We start from the raw sequence: 18,357 nt of genomic DNA, 5'->3' as shown, positions 1-18,357 counted from the left end.
CGTTATTTAGACACGTCCACCCCAACTCGCACGCAAACTTAGCTCACCCTATCGCTAACGTGTCAAGAATAAGTGAACGGGCGCATACTGGAAGCGCCGTAGCGTGGGTGACGGCAATTACACGGACAGCACACGAATGGTCGAAGCTGAACGTTTTGTAACTGTCCACACAGTAAGCGAATCAGTACAGATGTTACGTATTTGCTACACGCTATTACAAAATACAGAACGTCTACGTTTCAAGCCTTGTGCGCAGCAAGAGCAAATCTATCGCAACTGATCCCACCCAAGAGAAATAAGGCAGATACGAAACAGATTGTGACTGCAGGGAATATACTGAGCCAGAAACATGACAAGCCGCTGTTTAAAAGTATTTGCTAAATAAAGAACGAAGAGTTAAATGCACTGATGCAGATTCAGTTCATAAGCGGAAATTCGGATAGCTTGGAATACATTTTAAGCCCCGCTTAAAGTACAAGTACCGCATACACTGCTCGCGCCGTTTGTGGAAAGCGCAATGAGCTCCGGAAGCGCTTACATGCCATCTAAAGCAGTGGCCAAAGATTCGATTGTCGCCCATCTAGTCATCCTCTACGATTTTAAACGAAATAAATGTTTGCGGAGCCACACCATTGTCATGTACATCGATTGTAAAAACAGAGGCCACGAAGGCAGCTGAGGTGAGCTATGGACACGTCACCACGTGATCAAATTGGCAGCGCCGATGGCATATCGTCGTGAAAAGGGTCTGTAAGTAGGAGCTTATGCTACTCTGCATAAGGAAAGAGATCGGGGACACAGAAGCCCTAGCAGGAGGAAAGCGAAAAAGGAAATAGAAACTTGGAAAATGTGATCACTGTATATACAGATGACACAAAGCTGATTGGTATTATAGTTCGTCATGCTATATAGTTGATTGCTTTAAGTGGTATTAGCCTAGAGAGGGAGAGAATAAACATTGGTATTCTGGGATTCTTCAAGCGTCATCTCCAGGGTGGTCTCGGCTTTCCAGGAAACAATAGGTTTTCGCCGTGTCGACGGCCCTCACTACCAGCTGGCGCTGGCTTGCGAAGGTGGAGCTGTCTATGAGGCTCTCTCCCAAAGCTTAGGTGTGTAGTATGGATTGGCCGTGCTAAGGGGTGATTCCGTACAGCTCCATACTATGTGGTAAAGGGTACCCTGTGCTCCACAAATGTGGCAAAGTGGAGAGCACATTTAGAGGGTGAAACTATAGATGGGCGCGCGAGGAACCTGTTGGTTCTGAGATCCCTGAGAGTGCGGTCTTGACCTTTGGTTAGCTTTCTATGCGGAGGTGTTATTTATTTTATTTATTTATTTGATACCTGCTTCGCCTTTGCTGGCATTACAGCAGGGGGATACATAAAAATAAGCATCATATTTGATACCAATAAAGAAACTAATTACACAAAGCGCGGTAAAAAGCATCATTTGACACATTGGATACAATCATAGGCGGAAGATTATTCCACTCTCTTATACATCTAACAAAGAATGAATAGCGGAAGACGTCACCTTTAAAGGAAAATTCTTTTATTTTGAGACTGTGGTCCCTTCTTTGGGATATATAGGACGGCTCTTGAATGTACTTCTCCTTATTGATTCCAGTTTTAGAATGGTAGATATTATGGAAAAATTTCAACCTGAGGTTTCGTCTACGATCTTTCAATTCTTCCCATTTAAGTTTACGTTTGCTTTCGCTCATGCTAAGGTGACGATCCCAATTACCTAGAACGAATCGCACTGCCCTATTCTGTATTTTTTCAAGCGTATCGGCCAGCTCTTTGGTATACGGATCCCAGCAAACGCATGCGTACTCCAGCAATGAGCGCACATGAGTGAAATACAGTTGTTCTTTTAAATTCAATGGAAGTTCGCTGAAATTTCGTCTTAAGAAACCCAAAACGCGTGCAGCCTTTACTTTGATGTGGTGAACGTGCTTAGCCCACCTCAAATCACTCGTTAAATAAACTCCTAGATATTTATATTCCCTGGCCGTGCTTAAAGTAGCGCTATTTATGGTATACGTATTCAACTGGTATGAACGCTTCCTCGTAAAGGTGACGTGAACACACTTTTTAACATTCAACGACATTTCTGAATGGGCACACCAGGATGATATAACATTCAAATCATGCTGCAGGTATTCTGAATCACGTTCATTCTCTATAATCCTGTAAACTACACAGTCATCCGCGAACATTCTGAACGAAGATTTGAGGCCAATAGTAATATCATTTATATACATCAGAAACAAAAGAGGGCCCAGAACTGAGCCCTGGGGAACTCCTGAGGTCACGGGAACATATCCGGAGGAACAACCGTTGAGAACTACCGACTGCTGTCTTAGAGAGAGATACTCGGCTATCCATGCAATAACTGATTCATTCAGTTTATAGCCCCGTAATTTACTAATAAGAAGGTCATGGGGAACAACATCGAACGCTTTTTTGAAGTCCAAGAAAATACAGTCAACTACTTTACGCTTATCTATTGCTAGAGCCAATTCATGCGTGAACTCAACAAGCTGTGTTGAGCAAGAAAAACCTTGCCGAAAACCGTGTTGACTAGAATGCAGAAGATTATGTTTAACCAAATGTGTCATTATACAACTATAAAGGACATGTTCAAATATTTTACATGGTATACTAGTTAACGACACCGGCCTGTAGTTCTCAACGTCATTTCTTGGCCCATTCTTATGAATAGGTGTAACACGTGCTAACCTCCAATCACAAGGTAGTGAATCTTCTATGACGCAACCTATAGTGCATGATGAGAAACTAGAGGGTGAAGGTGCCAGGGCTCTTGCGTTGCGCCAGGGGCTTGTTTTGTAAAACCTCGAGCTGCAAGATGCGCCAACTCGTTGACTGAGATGCCATGAAGCGCTGGTACCACACCATCTTTACTCGTCTCTCAGGAGGGGGTGTCCCTCTGGAGTATTTGCCAGCAGGTTTGGTGAATTCTGCCGTAAGAGAAAGTGCGGCACCCTTGCTGGGAGTCATTTATTCTGGCAGTCAAAATTTTCTCTCTCATCATAGCCTTGATGAATATTACGCAGAATCTGGTATGACGACTTGCGGCCGACGTCGCTAATCCAGCTGAAAACACATGTAGCTGTTAGCGGTTAAATAAGAAACTGCTGCCGCCTGAGAACACACTGGGAAACGCGTTCGGGGTTTACCGACTGCGCCGACAGCAGCATGACGCCTTGAGTTATAATGCTCACTCGTAATATTATAATGAAGCGGAAAACCTAGACTGTCATCACAGAGGTGCCCGTGTAACCCCAAGCTCAACGACTCCATCAGGGGTTCAGGGATGTAGACACCACACCCAGCTTCCGTCATCGTGTCTGGGACTGTAGAGCGTTCTCGAATAAACTGGGCTACGCCACACGGCATGACCGTATGTTCCTATGAGAAATTAATCTCTCTAAGAGACAACAAGACCGTTAAAATGACTGTAAGGTCGCTCTGATTGTTCGGGTTCTTAAGTCTCACGAATCGGCCTTGTGCTTTGTGTATAGAGAGGGGGTTCACTTCCCCCCATGTCAGCGGGGCGACAGTTGCTGTGTTATGTGGGGTCACAGGCAACGCGCGGGGTTGGGTGACGCGTCGCGGCAGGTGCCAGGCGGGCGTGTGCCGATTCCTGGAAGTCAGTATTGTGCGCACGATGTTGGCAGTCCGCCGACGGGTCACACAGACCAGCCTTGAAACGAACCGCTGTATTGTGGGTCTGGCGCCCGAGTCCCTGACTAATTGGAGGCGCCGCCGAGGTTAAGAAGGACTTAGCAACTCTGACCCCGTGCTGCATGCAGTGAGCATGGACCTAATCCTCTACGCGTCCGCAACGTAATCGCCAGCCTTGTTGTTGGGTGCGACTGCCTGTGTGGTGTCGAAGGCCAGCTTACCGTGCACGCTGTAGGAATGCGGTGCACACGTAAAGAGTGCATTCGCACGACGGCGTCTTGGAAACACGCACTCGAAGAACTTTGTCTTGTAGACAATAAGTGTGAAGGACAAGGAGGGCCGTCCGTCTCCCACACGGCCAAACTTTGAGTACAGCGGCACTTCGTGGTATCGATGCCCCTGCTTCCGAGACATTTGCGGCCTAGACGCCGTTGGGATTTGAAACGGTCTAGCGATAACTTGTTCGGGCCGGGCGTGTTTTGCTGAGCCCGTCACTAACTACGGAGAAATGAGAGGGCAACCGAGTTTTGGCGAAGAAGGAAAAGAGCTTTGTTTTCCAATATGTTTATTTTTGAGAGTAAGCCCATCCCTGTGGGTTGTGGCTTAACAAACGGTTGACTCTGATTGGCAACTGAACCTGTGGGATGGGCCAACGGCCCTACCGCCTTTTTTTCTTTGTATATTTGCGCTATAAAAATCGGGACGACATGCTGTCCCTCAGACTTGGCTGAAATCAGGATTGCTGATAGATCAGTGAGCCTCCGTACTATGTACGTTAAAACGAGTCTGGGCTCTAACAGTCATTGAGACAGTAGAAGAGTGAGACTTTGTTTCTCAATTGTTCAAGTTTGTAATGTATTTGTTTTACCTGCCATGTATATAGAAAAGTTTGCCTATAAATATTTCTTGTACATCTGACCTCATCGTTTCCTGCCTGCGTTTGACCAACAACTGCCGATCATCGTCCGATAAGCTTCAAGTTCCAACGGTGAAGCGAGGACGGAGAACGAACGAAACTTTACTATGACACTAGCATAACTGCGGTACGGCCGAGAAAATTTCGGTTCTTCATAAAAAAAGTCGCAGTTTCGTCCGAAAGACGAAGCATCGATTGGGATAGCAATTTAGTAGACAGCTATTCGAAGTAAGGAGTCGGACAGTAGTTTTATCGGCTGTGTAAACTTGCAAACATGCCCTTACTAACTATATTAAGAAGCATGGTGTTAACGAGAACAAGCAAGCATGAACACGTCATACTCGATAAGCGCGTACAAAAGTCTGCCCGACTCTTGGCCAATCCCCGCGAGTGGGTAAGCGCCACACTCATCAAGGACATCATCATCATCATCATCATCATCATCATCAAGCGCGGACACTCCTCACCGTCGAAAACGCTGGACACTGTAGCGAGCAATCGCGGTTAATCGCGGTGGCAGCAGCAAAAGAAGTGACCTTCGTGCGGTTTATTGCTTCAACGCGAGAGCCACGAGAGAACCGCGCGCAGAAAGGTACGAGGCGCCAGCAGATCCCTTTCGAGATACGGCGCGGGCGACCGCGCCCGACCGGGCAAAGTACATACGTGCTTTTTCGCGGAGTCGAAGGCCTCCCCCTCTCCCGTGCTGCGTCCCAGCTTTCCTCCACATATGGCGCGCGAGATTGAGCCGCGATCGTGAGTTGCCCTTGCTTCTGGTCGCCAAATGCGCAGTTGCTGCCGGAGCACAACGCCGCCCCCTCTCCCTCCCTCCCTCTCATCCCCCCACGGCTGATCGCGCGACGGAAAACGGCGCGCTTGCACTCCGCTCTCTCCTTCTCGTGAGCCAGATTGAGCCGCGATCGTCGGCTTCCCCCGCATGTCTTTGCTGTCTCGTAAACGACGCGCGGCAACGGTGTCTTAGACATGCAGTTTATACGGAACATCACGGCGACGGCAAAAATGCGCGTGCAGTGTGCATATAATTGATATCGCAATAATATGGGAGGAAGTTCTTGTTGTGGATCCAGAGTGCCACCTCTCTCCTCCCCTTTCTTGGCCCATCTTCCCTTACGCCAATTTGGTCGCACGCTGTCCTTTTCGAAATAAGTTCATTGCATCATCGCGTAATTGCTGTAGGGTGTTGTGCCATTACCACCATCCCGGATTCCGAATCTAGAAGATGCAGAATTTAACCTGCGAGCGTTCTTTGGACAAACCCGGGGCTGCGCCGAAAGGCACAGCGCCCTATAATTCTCCCTTGACAAGTCAAGATGCTGAGCCGTCAGGCAGCGGTGTCCTGCGGAGAAGTATCAGCGAGCAACATATCCAAACGTGCAACCAAGTGCCAGACAGCCCGGCGCCGCACCTCCTTTTGCCTGGAGGTCACCGCGCGCCCGAACTTTGAACCGGGTGGCCAGCGCGGTCACTCGTTGGACCTCTCGGACGACCGTCGAGTGCTGGCTTTGTACTGGGCCGTTTGAGTGACAGTGGTTTCTCGAGGATTATAAAGCCGCGATGCGGCCGCCTGGAAAAACCGGATCCGCCAACCCACCGGGAGCCGGTGCCGCTTTCGACTGGAGTGAGATGTGTCACGCGTTTTCGCCGGACGTCGCCGCGCGGGAACAGTCGCGTTTGCTGTGAGCTCTCGGCCCCAGTGCCGATCCGATCCTGTCCTGTACAATGACCTGTATATACTGTATAAAATCCCTTTCGTTATTCTCACCGACGCGTCTTCGCTACCAACGCTCTGTCACGAAACGGGTGACGAACGCTACGGGACCACCTCAAAGTCGTAATAGTGGTGCAGCGGTGCAAAGTCGTAACAAGGGACGACTCACTATGTCACTTAAAATGCGTTAACGCTACGATAACACGTGAAGCCGTGGTGTGCGTTCTGTCTTTGTGCCATTGCAGTCTTTATTTCTGTGCTGAGTCATTGTAGTTTCATTGTCATCACTGTAGTCGTGGCGTCGTCACTGCTGTCATAATCATTTTTGTTGTTTTGCAAGCTATCGTCATGTTGGGCTTTGGTTTGCGACTTTATGTACTTCTTTTTTGCTGTTTGAATTCCCAAAGACACTAACTATGCAAGAACATAATTCTGCTCAGAGTCAAACAGAGAGAGCAAGTAATAAACATCAACAAAATCGGTGAATTACACAAATGAGTGTGAATTGGAGATATTCGGGAGTTTTCTCGAAAGCTTACGAAAACGTTAAAGCAAATGGTATAGAAACGTGACCCAAATGACCTAGATGTCGCTAAAATGTCCCATTACCAAAGCACTTTAGCAAAGCGACAAAGGTCGACAGGTGGTTGGGTACCCTATCAGTGCAATTTAAATGAGTAACAGAAAAAAGTTAGATCACTAGGCTGAGCTGCTGAACGAGTTCAAGTCGAGTAATCTTCGAATGACGATAGAAGTTTGCGTCCCCAGGAAAGAGATTCGCTGGATTGAGCGCAACCATAAAAAAATAAAACATCTATAGTTTCAGTAGCTCAAAAATATACCGTCAAGTTTGTAACGTCACACGGTGGCAGCTAGAAGAACCGGCTTGCGCCGGTCCTCAAAACGATGCTAACAAGATATCAGCGGCGACACTTCGATGTCACTGAGTGCCGCGCGTCGTGGCAAAGTCGGCGCAGCCGCTCTCGTTCCCGACGTTGCTCATCGGCTGGCATTTGAACGCGATGGAGAAGTCGGCGCTGTGCCTGGTAACCCCGTTCACCGAACCGCGGCTGTCGTGTCCGCTGCATCGGAGGTAGGCGTAACGGGCGTAGAAGAACTGCGCCTCGGACATGCGGTACAGGCTCCAGGCGAGTTTCGTTCGAAACCACTCGGTCCTTGCGAGATCCCCGCCGGCAGAGCTCGTGGCTGCGACACTCGCGGCTATCCGCAGGCCCATGGTCAGTGCAAACAGGTCGTCCTCGTCGTCGTACATGGACAGCCTCTCCGGCGGCTGCACGCATTTCCTACGACGGAGACAGAGATGATAGGGAACAGCAGGAAGACAGAAACTCCAGTTCAATTTCAAGAAGGTAGCTTAGTCGAAATGGCACATTTAAGCATGTAAAGTAACCAACGTGATTTAGCATAGGCAAAGCGGATGCTTTCGGTTACTTCGATGAGACAGCATTGTGCAGGACGTACTTTACCGGGATTCAGCCATACGAATATGCAATGCGAATAGAATTTATTGATTGGAAAGACAGAGAGGTCGACCTGAGCTAGTGCGCTCTAGTCTGCTACTCTGCACTGGGGAAGAGGGAAGGGGAGTGAAAGTATTGGGATGGATGATGATGATAAGAGAAGTGGTGAGTGCTTATGTATACATGAGACAGTTGCCTCGCTAGAGCCGCTCGTCGAGCTTGGTGTCCTGCAGGAACTTCAATACTTTTGTTGCACGCACTGAAATTGCAGTGTCGGGCCATGGGCCGAGGATAGCTTCCTCCGACCGTAGTTGTCTGCCAACGCTGGCTAGGAAACTGTCTAACGTCCTTCGCTCCAGCATATATGCTGGGCAGTCGCACAGTACGTGTTGCGGTGTTTCGGGCATCTGGCAGTGTACACAATCGGGGTTGTTCGATTGGCCGATGAGGTGTGCGTAGCGACGGGTGAAAGCAACGCCGAGCCGAATCCTGTGTAGCAATGATGTTTTGCTCCGTGTAAGCTTCGGGGGCAAACAGAATTTACCGTCTGGGTCAATCGTATGTAGACGTCTGTGAATATTATCAGAGTGGGCTCTGTAAGCCTTTGTAAGGTCCTGCATGAGTGCCTTGATCATGGAGTTGGTGTCAGGTCGCGAGTAGGCAATCCGTACTTCATCAGAGGAAGAGGAGGCCGATCTTGCCTCACTGTCAGCGAGTTCATTACCGAAGACACCACAATGGCTAGGCATCCATTGAAAGGTAATCACGTGGCCACTTAACTCGGCACTGTGACAAAGTTCGACGATTTCCAGCACGAGCAGATAGTATGGTCCTTTCTTTAAAAAGTATTTTAGTGCCTGTAGCGCTGATTTGGCATCGCACAATATCGTCCATTTATGGGGTGTCTGCGTTCTCATAAAACGGACAGCCTCTCGTATTCCCGCAAGTTCTGCAGCCGTAGATGTCGATTTGTGGTCTAATCGAAATCGTTGAGTAATTCCAAGTTGTGGGATGACAAATGCGGCCGTTGTGGCAGATGGCGTGACCGAACCATCGGTATATACTTGTACAGTCCCACTATATGATGTAAATATATGGGACAGGGTGAGCTGCTTCAAGCCAATGGAGGAAACGTGAGATTTCTTCCTAATTCCGGGTATCTGAAGCCTCACTAGTGGTCTTGGCAATGTCCATGGAGGTGTCACGGGGATGTCGGTGGCCTGGAATCTTGCAGGTACAATGCTTGCGTGACATGCAATAGCTTTAGAAAAAACACAGTCAAGGTTGGTGCTTGGAAGTGTTGACAGTGGATGGTGTGAGTGTCTGGTTAGCAGGCGAAGATAGGTTCGCACAGGTTCACAAGACCTGTATATGTCGATAGGACAAGCCCGTGCTGCCGCTATTGTGCCTTTAGTTGACGTGCAGCGTGGCAAGCCAAGACATATTCGTAGTGCTTGTGCCTGAAGGCTCTCCAGCGTGCGTATACAAGAGGACCCCATGTTAGATAACACAGGCATGCTGTAGCGTATGTAGCCCACAAAAAGTGCCTGGTACACTTGGAGCAAACATCGCTCAGAGGGGCCCCATCTCAGTCCTGATATTACACGAAGAATGTTTGGTCCAAGAAAGGCTGCGGTCTATTATCACGCCAAGGTATCTCTGGTGGGTGACTAAAGGGAGCGCTGTTCCGTCGACAACGATTGGATAATGTGACATTGATTTGCGCGTGAATGCCAGGACTGCACACTTAGTTGCTGAGAGTTGCAGGCCTCTACGGCGCAAGTACTTCGCCGTTATGGTAGCCGCACGTTGGAGTCTTGCACGCACTTGTGGACGTGTGACCCCAGATGACCAAATACAGATATCATCCGCGTACGTACTGATACGCACTGTTTCAGGTAGCTCGTCTGCAAGGCCCACCAGTATGATATTGAACAATATTGGGCTAAGGACACCACCCTGCGGAACACCCCTGCGAACGTCATGTCTATCAGTCTCGCCATCCGAAGTGGACATGAAAATGGTGCGGCCACTGAGGTAACTCTGCAGCCATGCATACATCCGGCCACCAACACCAATATCCTCAAGCGCCTGAAGAATCGAATGATGGAAGACGTTGTCGTAGGCACTTTTGATGTCCAGAAATATTGCGCATACCAGACGACGGCGTCTCTTTTCCTGTTGAACAGAAGATACTAGGTCTATCACACCGTCAATTGATGATCGGCCTCTTCTGAATCCATTGATGAAATCAGGAAGTCCACCACTTTTCTCGAGTAGCCATTCCAGTCTGCTCAGTACCATCCGCTCCATCACTTTACCGACACAGCTTGCCAAGGCTATTGGCCGATAATGTGAGAGATCATGTGGGCATTTCCCAGGTTTTAGTAAAGCCACAAGACGACTGCACTTCCAGTGATTAGGCACAGTTGCTGTGTCCCACGTAGAGTTGTAGAGCGCCAGGAGAATTTCTCGAGCTTCTACTCCAAGATGACAAATCGCGGAGCATGTAATTCCGTCTGGTCCTGGACAAGTTGACCGACGGGAAGAAGATATCGCAGCGTCGAGCTCGTGCATAGTAAAAGGTGCGTCCAGACGGTGATCACTAGATGACGGGAAAGTCAGTCGTGAATGGGTTCGTATATCGTTCGAAGAGCTCACGAGTAATTTGCAGAAGTCATCGGCGACCTCAACTTCACGCCGGCCTTGCCGTATGGCCACAGCGCCGAACGGATGAAGCTGTTGTGGAGGCGAGCGAAGGCTTCGTACAATTTTCCAAATTCTAGAGAGAGGTTTTCTCGGATCCAGAGAGCCGCATAATGATCTCCAGCGTTGTTTGTCAAGCTTGTCAAGGTGTCGCAGGACATGACGTTGAGCCCGGCGTGATGCAGTGACGTCTAATGGTGATTTGGACCTTCTGTATTTCCGTTCTGCTCGACGCCGTATCGCGCGAAGTCGCTCGTACTGGTCATCAATAGATGATCTCGGTGAGGGTGCGCTGAGGTGTTTTGTTGTGTCACGTAAAGTTGCCACGATGACATCTTCAATATTGGATGGTGCTTGGATGGCTTGACATGCATTGGTCACAGATTCTCGAAATGTTGGCCAATCGATAGAACGCACAGTGTGAGGAGCTGGGGGACGTAACCATTTCAGCTGAACATATGTTGGTAGATGGTCACTTCCATGGGTGTCGAGATCAGTACACCATCGTGTAGCAGACAGCAGGATTTTTGAAACAAACGCAATATCAAGACAACTGCTGTAGTTAGAGCCTCGAAGGTATGTTGGCGAGCCATCATTGATCACCATCAAGCCTTGACTAAGCATGAAGTCAGCCAAGTCTCTACCGCGGGCGTTCGTCGAAGCAGAACCCCACATGGGATGGTGGGCATTGAAGTCACCGATGACTATGTGGGGACCCGGACTAGCTTTCAGTATGGACAGCAAATATGAACAGTCTATGCTCGATGTTGGGGGTATATACCCGCCAATTACTGAGAGTGTGCGCCGCTTGTACTTCAGCGTTATGCAAACGTACTCGTTGGAAGCATGTGCAGGAATGTCTTTACGAAGGCACGTCAAATTCCGACGAACAAAAGTGAGCACTTTGCTTGAATTGTGATCATTCTTTGACCACAGCGGCACATATCCAGATACACGTAGTGAAGACGTCATGTTTGGTTCACATATTACAGCCACGGGAAACTGGTATTTAAACATCCATTGGCGAAAGTCTGCGAGGCGGCCTCGTAGGCCTCTGGCATTCCACTGCATTATTGCAGATCTTCGTAATTGGTTTTCAAAAGATAGCGCCATGATGCCTTATTGTAGAGCCGCGAGGAGCGGTTCCAAAGCATCTAGAACATGTAGCGCGGTCTTAGCAACCGGCGTCTGTAGTCCGCAGAGAAGTGAACGCATCGTAGTTATCAGGTGTTTCAGCATACTTCGTACATTTTCACTTTCTGTCTTATCATTCTCAACCACCTTTGCAGACACATCACCCGACGCGTTTAAGCCTGTTTGTTTGGGTGGGAGCGACGGCCAGTCAATGTCAGAGTCGGTCGGCGGAGGCGTCGTTTTATCCAGCGCATGTGTTCCACGTGCTGCTGCCGAAGAAGGTACGTCAGGCCCGCATCTTGATCGCAGAAGCAAACTTGGCAAGCGAGGATCTTGCCATGCAGCCGATGGTCCATCCGTACGGGAAGCACTCTTGTCTTGCTGTCGTCTGTGTCGCGATCGACGTCTGCGGTGGCGTATCGATGTAGCAGCCTGTCTGTGAGTGGAGTTGTCCCGCTCCATCTTTCGAAGCACTGACATTTCGTCCTTGATTTTCTGGCAGTCTTTTGATGTCGCTTCATGTGGACCGGCGCAAGTGGGACATTTTAGGGCAGTAGCATCGCAGCTATCATTTTGATGGGCCCCTCCACACCGTTGGCATGTTACGCCGCCCTTGCAAGCTGCTCTTACGTGTCCTATTTTGAAACACTTCCGACACTGCACCAGTTTGGCACGTAAGGGCGCACACGGTGTCTTACGTATCCTACTTTTACGTAGTCAGGTAATGTTTCAGAGTCAAAGACTATTTTAATACACCGGGATTGACCGAAGCGGTGAATCTGCACTATTGGTGCGGTGGAATTCAAAAGCTTCTGGAGGTCAGTGTCTGCGATTTCTTTGTCCACATCAGAGATAACGCCAGTCGAGGTTCCTTTTCCATACGCAAAGAAGGAGCGCACTGGGATGTTTCCTAGTAGTGTGGCAGCCTTTAACGTATCCAGAATTGACTTGTTGTTCACGTCCACCGAAAGGATGTTCCTCCGATCGTTAATTCTGATCTCGCTGACTTGGCCGGGCGCAATTCGCTCAAAGTACTCCGTTAAGCTTTGCCTGTTCAAAGTATTCAGATCGTCTGTAGCTGTGGTAGGGACGTAAGCAACAGTGAATGATTGCTTACCGCTGTCCTGCTTGGGCAACGATTCACTGTCTGTTGATGTCCTCCTGAGTTTTCTCTTCAAACGGCGACCCACGGCAAGTGTGAAATCGTTGTCCGATTCCATTTCTTCAACCGTTGAGCTGTCGGAAGATTCAAGGGCGACAGCGGAAGGGCCAGTGCGGTCCCTTGTCTTCGATGCAGCCAGTGGTGGACGACCAGGGTCAAACGCTTGGTTGGGATTCCTATCCCCCATCCTGGAGGATCACGTTGTGCCCTTTGCACAGTCTCTGATGTTGAAAAACGTCCGAGACACAGGAAAATGAAGAGACCACAGCTATAGGCGTTCTTCTTCCGAGGCACTTCTTCCTCTCTCAGGGAACAGTCTATGCAATGCGATTCCTGCCGCGAGTAAGGGGAACGAAGCGTAGGAGAGGGAACTATTGACAACAAGTCATGACCAAAGCAGCGCGCAGATTGGTTAGCGCGTATGCTGACGTCGATTGATGGCTAAGGTGAAAGGAATAAGGGGGCACGCAATGAGCAGGAGGGCAGCCTATTTTCCCCCGTTGATGGATGGCGTGTCGTGAGTGATGACCTCGCCGATTATGAGGCGCGGTGGACACAGAGGGCGTGGGTTCGCGCACGTAGAGTGATGAGAGTGTTATCCTGGACAATGTCAAATTCTGCCACACTTTCTTATTTGCCGTCGTGACAGATTTAGTAGACGTACACTCTTCAAACCACTCCTCTGGTTGGCTCAAAACGCCAATTTGGCTGAATTGGACAGTGTAAAGAATAGCACCACTGCTGGCTTGATCGATCATACTCGTTATGTTCGGGATCGAACATAGCGAGGTATGATACAGCATACGGTGTACATCCTGATGTGAAATGCCAGCATCACGCGTCCCGCTTGGGAATGGTTAGAAGGGCGTCGCATAGACGCACTTAGTGGTGTCTGTTTACGAACGTGCATCGTTCTGGCGTAATGTTGTGGAACGTCGACACACATTCGGCGTTTTGAACAGCTTTGGCTGGCGTTGTATCAGTCGACGTGGAGCGACGGGACAAACGACAAAATGGGTGCCGATGATCTCGCTGAATGTGCGTTGACTGTAAGGGACAGTGTCGGCAGCAAGCCCACGCTATTGTATCACAGTGAACACATGCAGCGGGCCGGCCCCATACATGCTACCGCATATATCTCACTGAATAAAGGTTTCCTAACTGACGCCGGCAAACTTTCACAGCCAAACTCTGTCGAGTGAGGCTAGCTCAGCAGAAATCTTTGAGAAACTATCAGATATTCTCTGGGATATCATTAGCCTTAGCGAGATTAGAAGAACTGGGGAAGCTTATACAGAGCTGACTAATTGCCGTGTCCTCTGCTATAGAGGTCTCCCAAATAAGCAATGCGGGGTAGGATTCCTAATCCATAAGGACATAGCGGGAAACATTGACCAATTCTACAGCAATAATGAGAGGGTAGCAGTAGTCGTAATTAAACATAATTAATGGTACAGATTAAAGGCCAACGCTCCAACATCCCGCCACAGTGGTAATCAAGTAGATCAGTTTTATGAAGACGTTGAATTATCGATGAGAAAAGCGCAAACTCAGTATACTGCAGTAATGAAAACGTGGGAAAAAGCAGACTGGTGTAGAAGCAATAGGCAACTATGGCATCGATTCTAGAAACGCTAGAGGAGAGATGCTGGTGGAATTCGCAGAAAGGAAGCTGCGAATAATGAACACCTTTTTCAGGAAGCGCAGCAACAGAAAGTGGACCTGAAAAAACCGTAATGGGGAAACAAGAAATGAAATTGATTTCATACTTACTGCCGATCCCAGCACAGTGCAGGATGTAGAAGTGATAGGGAGAGTCAAGTGCAGTGATCATAGGTTAGTGAGGGCTAGACTTCACCTCAATTTGAAGAGAGAAAGAGTAAAATTGGTCAAGACGAAACAGGCCCACCTAGACGCAGTAAGGGTAAAAGCAGACCAATTCAGGCTGGTACTTGCAAACAAATATGCACCCTTAGAACAGAGAGATTAAGATGACATAGAGGTAATGAATAAAACAGCAACTAGGCTGGCTTCATAAGCAGCAATTGTAGTGGGAAGTAAGGCACCAAGGCACTCAGTATAGGTAAGCTCTATTAAGTAACAAAGGACCTAATAAGGAAACGACAAAGAATGAAAGTATCCAACTCAAGAGGTCAGATGGAATTTGTGGACCTGTCAAAACTGATGAGCAAGGTGAAATTAAGTGATATTCGAAATTATAACTTGAGAAAGACTGAGGAAGCAGTAAAATATGGACACAGCATGAAATCAGTGAGAAGGAAACTTGGCCTAGGACAAACCGAGATGTATGCGCTGAAAGATAAGCAGGATAATATCATCAGCAATCTCGAAGGTATAGTAAAAGCAGCGGAAGAATTATATACTGACTTGTACAGTATCCAGAAAACTCAGGATACCTAAATTCGAAACAGTAATGAAGAGGATACAGAAACTCCTCGTGTAAATAGCGATGAGTTCTGAAGGGCCTTGCAGGACATGAAACGAGCAACAACGGCAGAAGATGGAATAACATTCGATTTCATCAAAGATGGAGGAGACGTAATGCTTAAAGAACTGGCTGCTCTTAATACGAAGTGTCTATCGACTACAAAGGTCCTAGAAAACCGGAAGAATGCAAGCATCATACTAATCCACAAAAAGAGAGACGTTAAAAAATTGAAAAATTATAGGCCCATTAGCTTACTCCCAGTATTATATGAAACATTTAATAAAATAACCTGCAATAGAATAAAGGCAACATTGAACTTTAGCCACCCAACGGAATTGGCTGGCTTCAGGAAGGGATGCTCTAGAATGGATCACAACCATATTATTCACGTAATCGAGAAATGCGCAGAGTAAAATCAGCCTCGCTATAGAGCTTTCATATATTACAAAAAGGCATTTGATTCAGCAGAGATACCAGCACTCATAGAGCCATTATGTAATCAAGGAGCACAGAGCGCTTACGTAAATATCTCGGAAAAAATCTCAGAGAGATTCCACAGCTAGCCTAATTCTACACAAGAAAAGTAGGACGATACCTATAAAGAAAGGGGTCAGACAAAGAGACACAATCTCTCCAATGCTATAGACTGCATGCTTGGAAGAAGTATTCAAGCTAATAAACTGGGAAGGCTTAGGAGTAAGGATCGACGGCGAACATCTCAGCAACCTTCAGTTTCCCAATCACATTATTATAATGACAAATGATTGAAGATTCTAAGACAATTGATTGAATGATTGAGTGTAAGAGTGGGGTTGAAGAGAGGAGTGCACGTCTTTGTACGTGCACTCCTCTCGTCCTTATCCTTTGCGCTGTTGAAAAAGTTTGACAGCGAGTTTCCGCGGTCATCGAGTCAGATGTGTTCACGTTTACTTGTACGCGCGTGACACCACGCTTGTTCATATAGTTAGTGTACCTGCGTTTACAAGGTTATACGACCGATAAAACTACAATCCTTACTTCTTATCATCATCATCAGCCTGGTTACGCCCACTACAGGGCAAAGGCATCTCCCATACTTCTCCAACTACCCCGGTCATGTACTAATTGTGGCCATGTTGTCCCTGCAAACGTCTTAATGTCATCCGCCCACCTAACTTTCTGCCGCCCCCTGCTACGCTTCCCTTCCCTTGGAATCCAGTCCGTAACCCTTAATGGCCATCGGTTATCTTCCCTCCTCATTACATGTCCTGCCCATGCTCATTTCTTTTTCTTGATTTCAACTAAGATGTCATTAACTCGCGTTTGTTCCCTCACCCAATCAGCTCTTTTCTTATCCCTTGACCTTACACCCATCATTGTTGTTTCCATAGCTCGTTGTGTCGTCCTATATTTTCCTATAGCGTCCTCCTTATAGCTGTCCACTAATTTGCTATCGCAATCGATACTCCGCCTTTCGCGTGAAACTGCAACTTTCTGTTGCAGGCCGCCCGCTTCAACTGGCTTCGCCGTATCCTATGCTGTATAGCGCCAAGCGCGGGGCGACTTTTTACGAACGGGAATTCGCTCATTGTCAGGGAATACTGTCGGGATTTTTAGTTTAGCCTGTAATCTGGAACATCGCGCACCGCAGATGAGCAAGAGATAAAGAGCAACGGACAAGAACGCGATTTCTAGGCGCACGCGGAACAAATTTCGCTGCGTAACGTAACATGACATCCGGCGCCGCATCAGACGACATGGAAAAGACGGCGCTGTCCGTGCTCACGGCACTTGCGCCGTGCCTCGGCACTTGGTTTCTGTACGAAACTAATGAACTACAGAAGCACAGATTCGCAAGCCCTAATAGCTTTTCTTTACCTTCATCGGTCAGGGACTACTCTACCGCTCCAACTGTCGACATAACAGACTACAAGTCTTGTTTTGGCAGGGTCGGTGCAGCTCTTTGTGAAGTGGTCCGAGCAGAGGCCGGAATGCTCTCCAGAGTAACGAGTTTGTGCAGCAACCGTTCAAATACCTATTCGGAATATATAAATTGCATGTTTTCTGCTCGTGGAAAAAAAATGAAGAGCAACCGCTAACATAAGCCGAAGCAAAATTTCTGTCTGCGCATCAACTATAGCATCAATCGACTCACGAGCAACTGTTAACAAGTGGCTTTAGTTTCTATAGCTAGACCACAGATAAACGCGCCGCGCGCCGCACCAAAACGACATTCGCTAAAGATCAACCGTGGAAGAACTTTCGTTTCGTCCTGAAGCTGTTTCGATAAGGAGAGCGCTTGTTTCTTCTTAACGACTGCAGAAAGAGTGCGCTTACCTCTCGTCCACGGGGAAAACGGAAAAATTGCGTCCTTGCGTTGCCCCCCGAACTGCCACACCGCACAGCGCACGCAGCACGCCTTGTGTCCTTTTCTCAGTTTTTCCAACATTACCGCAAGGTTCGCGGGCACAGAAGTGAAATGTTTAACTGCGAAGCATACTAAAAGGCGTACACGTGCACAGAAAGCGGCAGGAGCAGACGAACAAAACGGCAGCCGAAGCGATAAGCATAGAGAAATGCGATGAGGGCGAAAGCGCCACCCTGTGGTGCAACAATTGAAGCGTCTAAATTAAGATATACTACGGCAAAAAAAAATAAGATTGCCGAAAATACATTTTATTTCTATACACATAACAGCATCACTTCTTTTATCGTGTAGGTTCGAAAAGATAAAGCCCCATATGCAAAAGTTGCTGAATTTTTTCTTTGGCTACCAAGGTGATGGCGACGCTTTATTGCCAATACCGAAACTAGCCCCACTGTCCGCCCACTGCTGAAAACGGCGAAGAGTGCGAGAGAATTCTCTCGCCAAAGGACAATGGTGCAGCACGCCAGCGAAGCAGTGCGGCTCAGTGGAGCCCTGGACTAGGGGCCCAACCCTGCTAAGAAGGTCAAGCGTCTTCAGCGATGAAGACGAAGACCGAACGCTAAATCCTTAATGGACCAAATAGTTTTCTCTCTCTCTTTCTCTCTCTCTCTCTCTCGCACTCTTCCTTTCTTTAACGCGGCGAGCCCGGTACTTTCCAGTAACAAA

At 48.1% G+C, this 18,357-nt stretch overlaps 1 long non-coding RNA gene across 1 annotated transcript in view; it reads right to left on the bottom strand.

The window, feature by feature from the left end:
• The window catches only part of LOC135912111 (uncharacterized), a 42,971-nt gene extending 25,166 nt beyond the window's left edge, over positions 1 to 17,805 (bottom strand). Inside the window, exon 1 of the long non-coding RNA XR_010567563.2 lies at positions 17,601 to 17,805. This is a non-coding gene — a long non-coding RNA (uncharacterized lncRNA). The remainder of the gene's footprint in view (positions 1 to 17,600) is intronic.
• Positions 17,806 to 18,357: the final 552 nt, after the last annotated feature.

This window comes from Dermacentor albipictus, chromosome 10 (genome assembly GCF_038994185.2).
Source record: "Dermacentor albipictus isolate Rhodes 1998 colony chromosome 10, USDA_Dalb.pri_finalv2, whole genome shotgun sequence".
Lineage (NCBI taxonomy): Eukaryota > Metazoa > Arthropoda > Arachnida > Ixodida > Ixodidae > Dermacentor > Dermacentor albipictus.
Note: the sequence above shows the minus strand (reverse complement) of the source record. Positions and strands in the feature narration are given on the sequence as shown.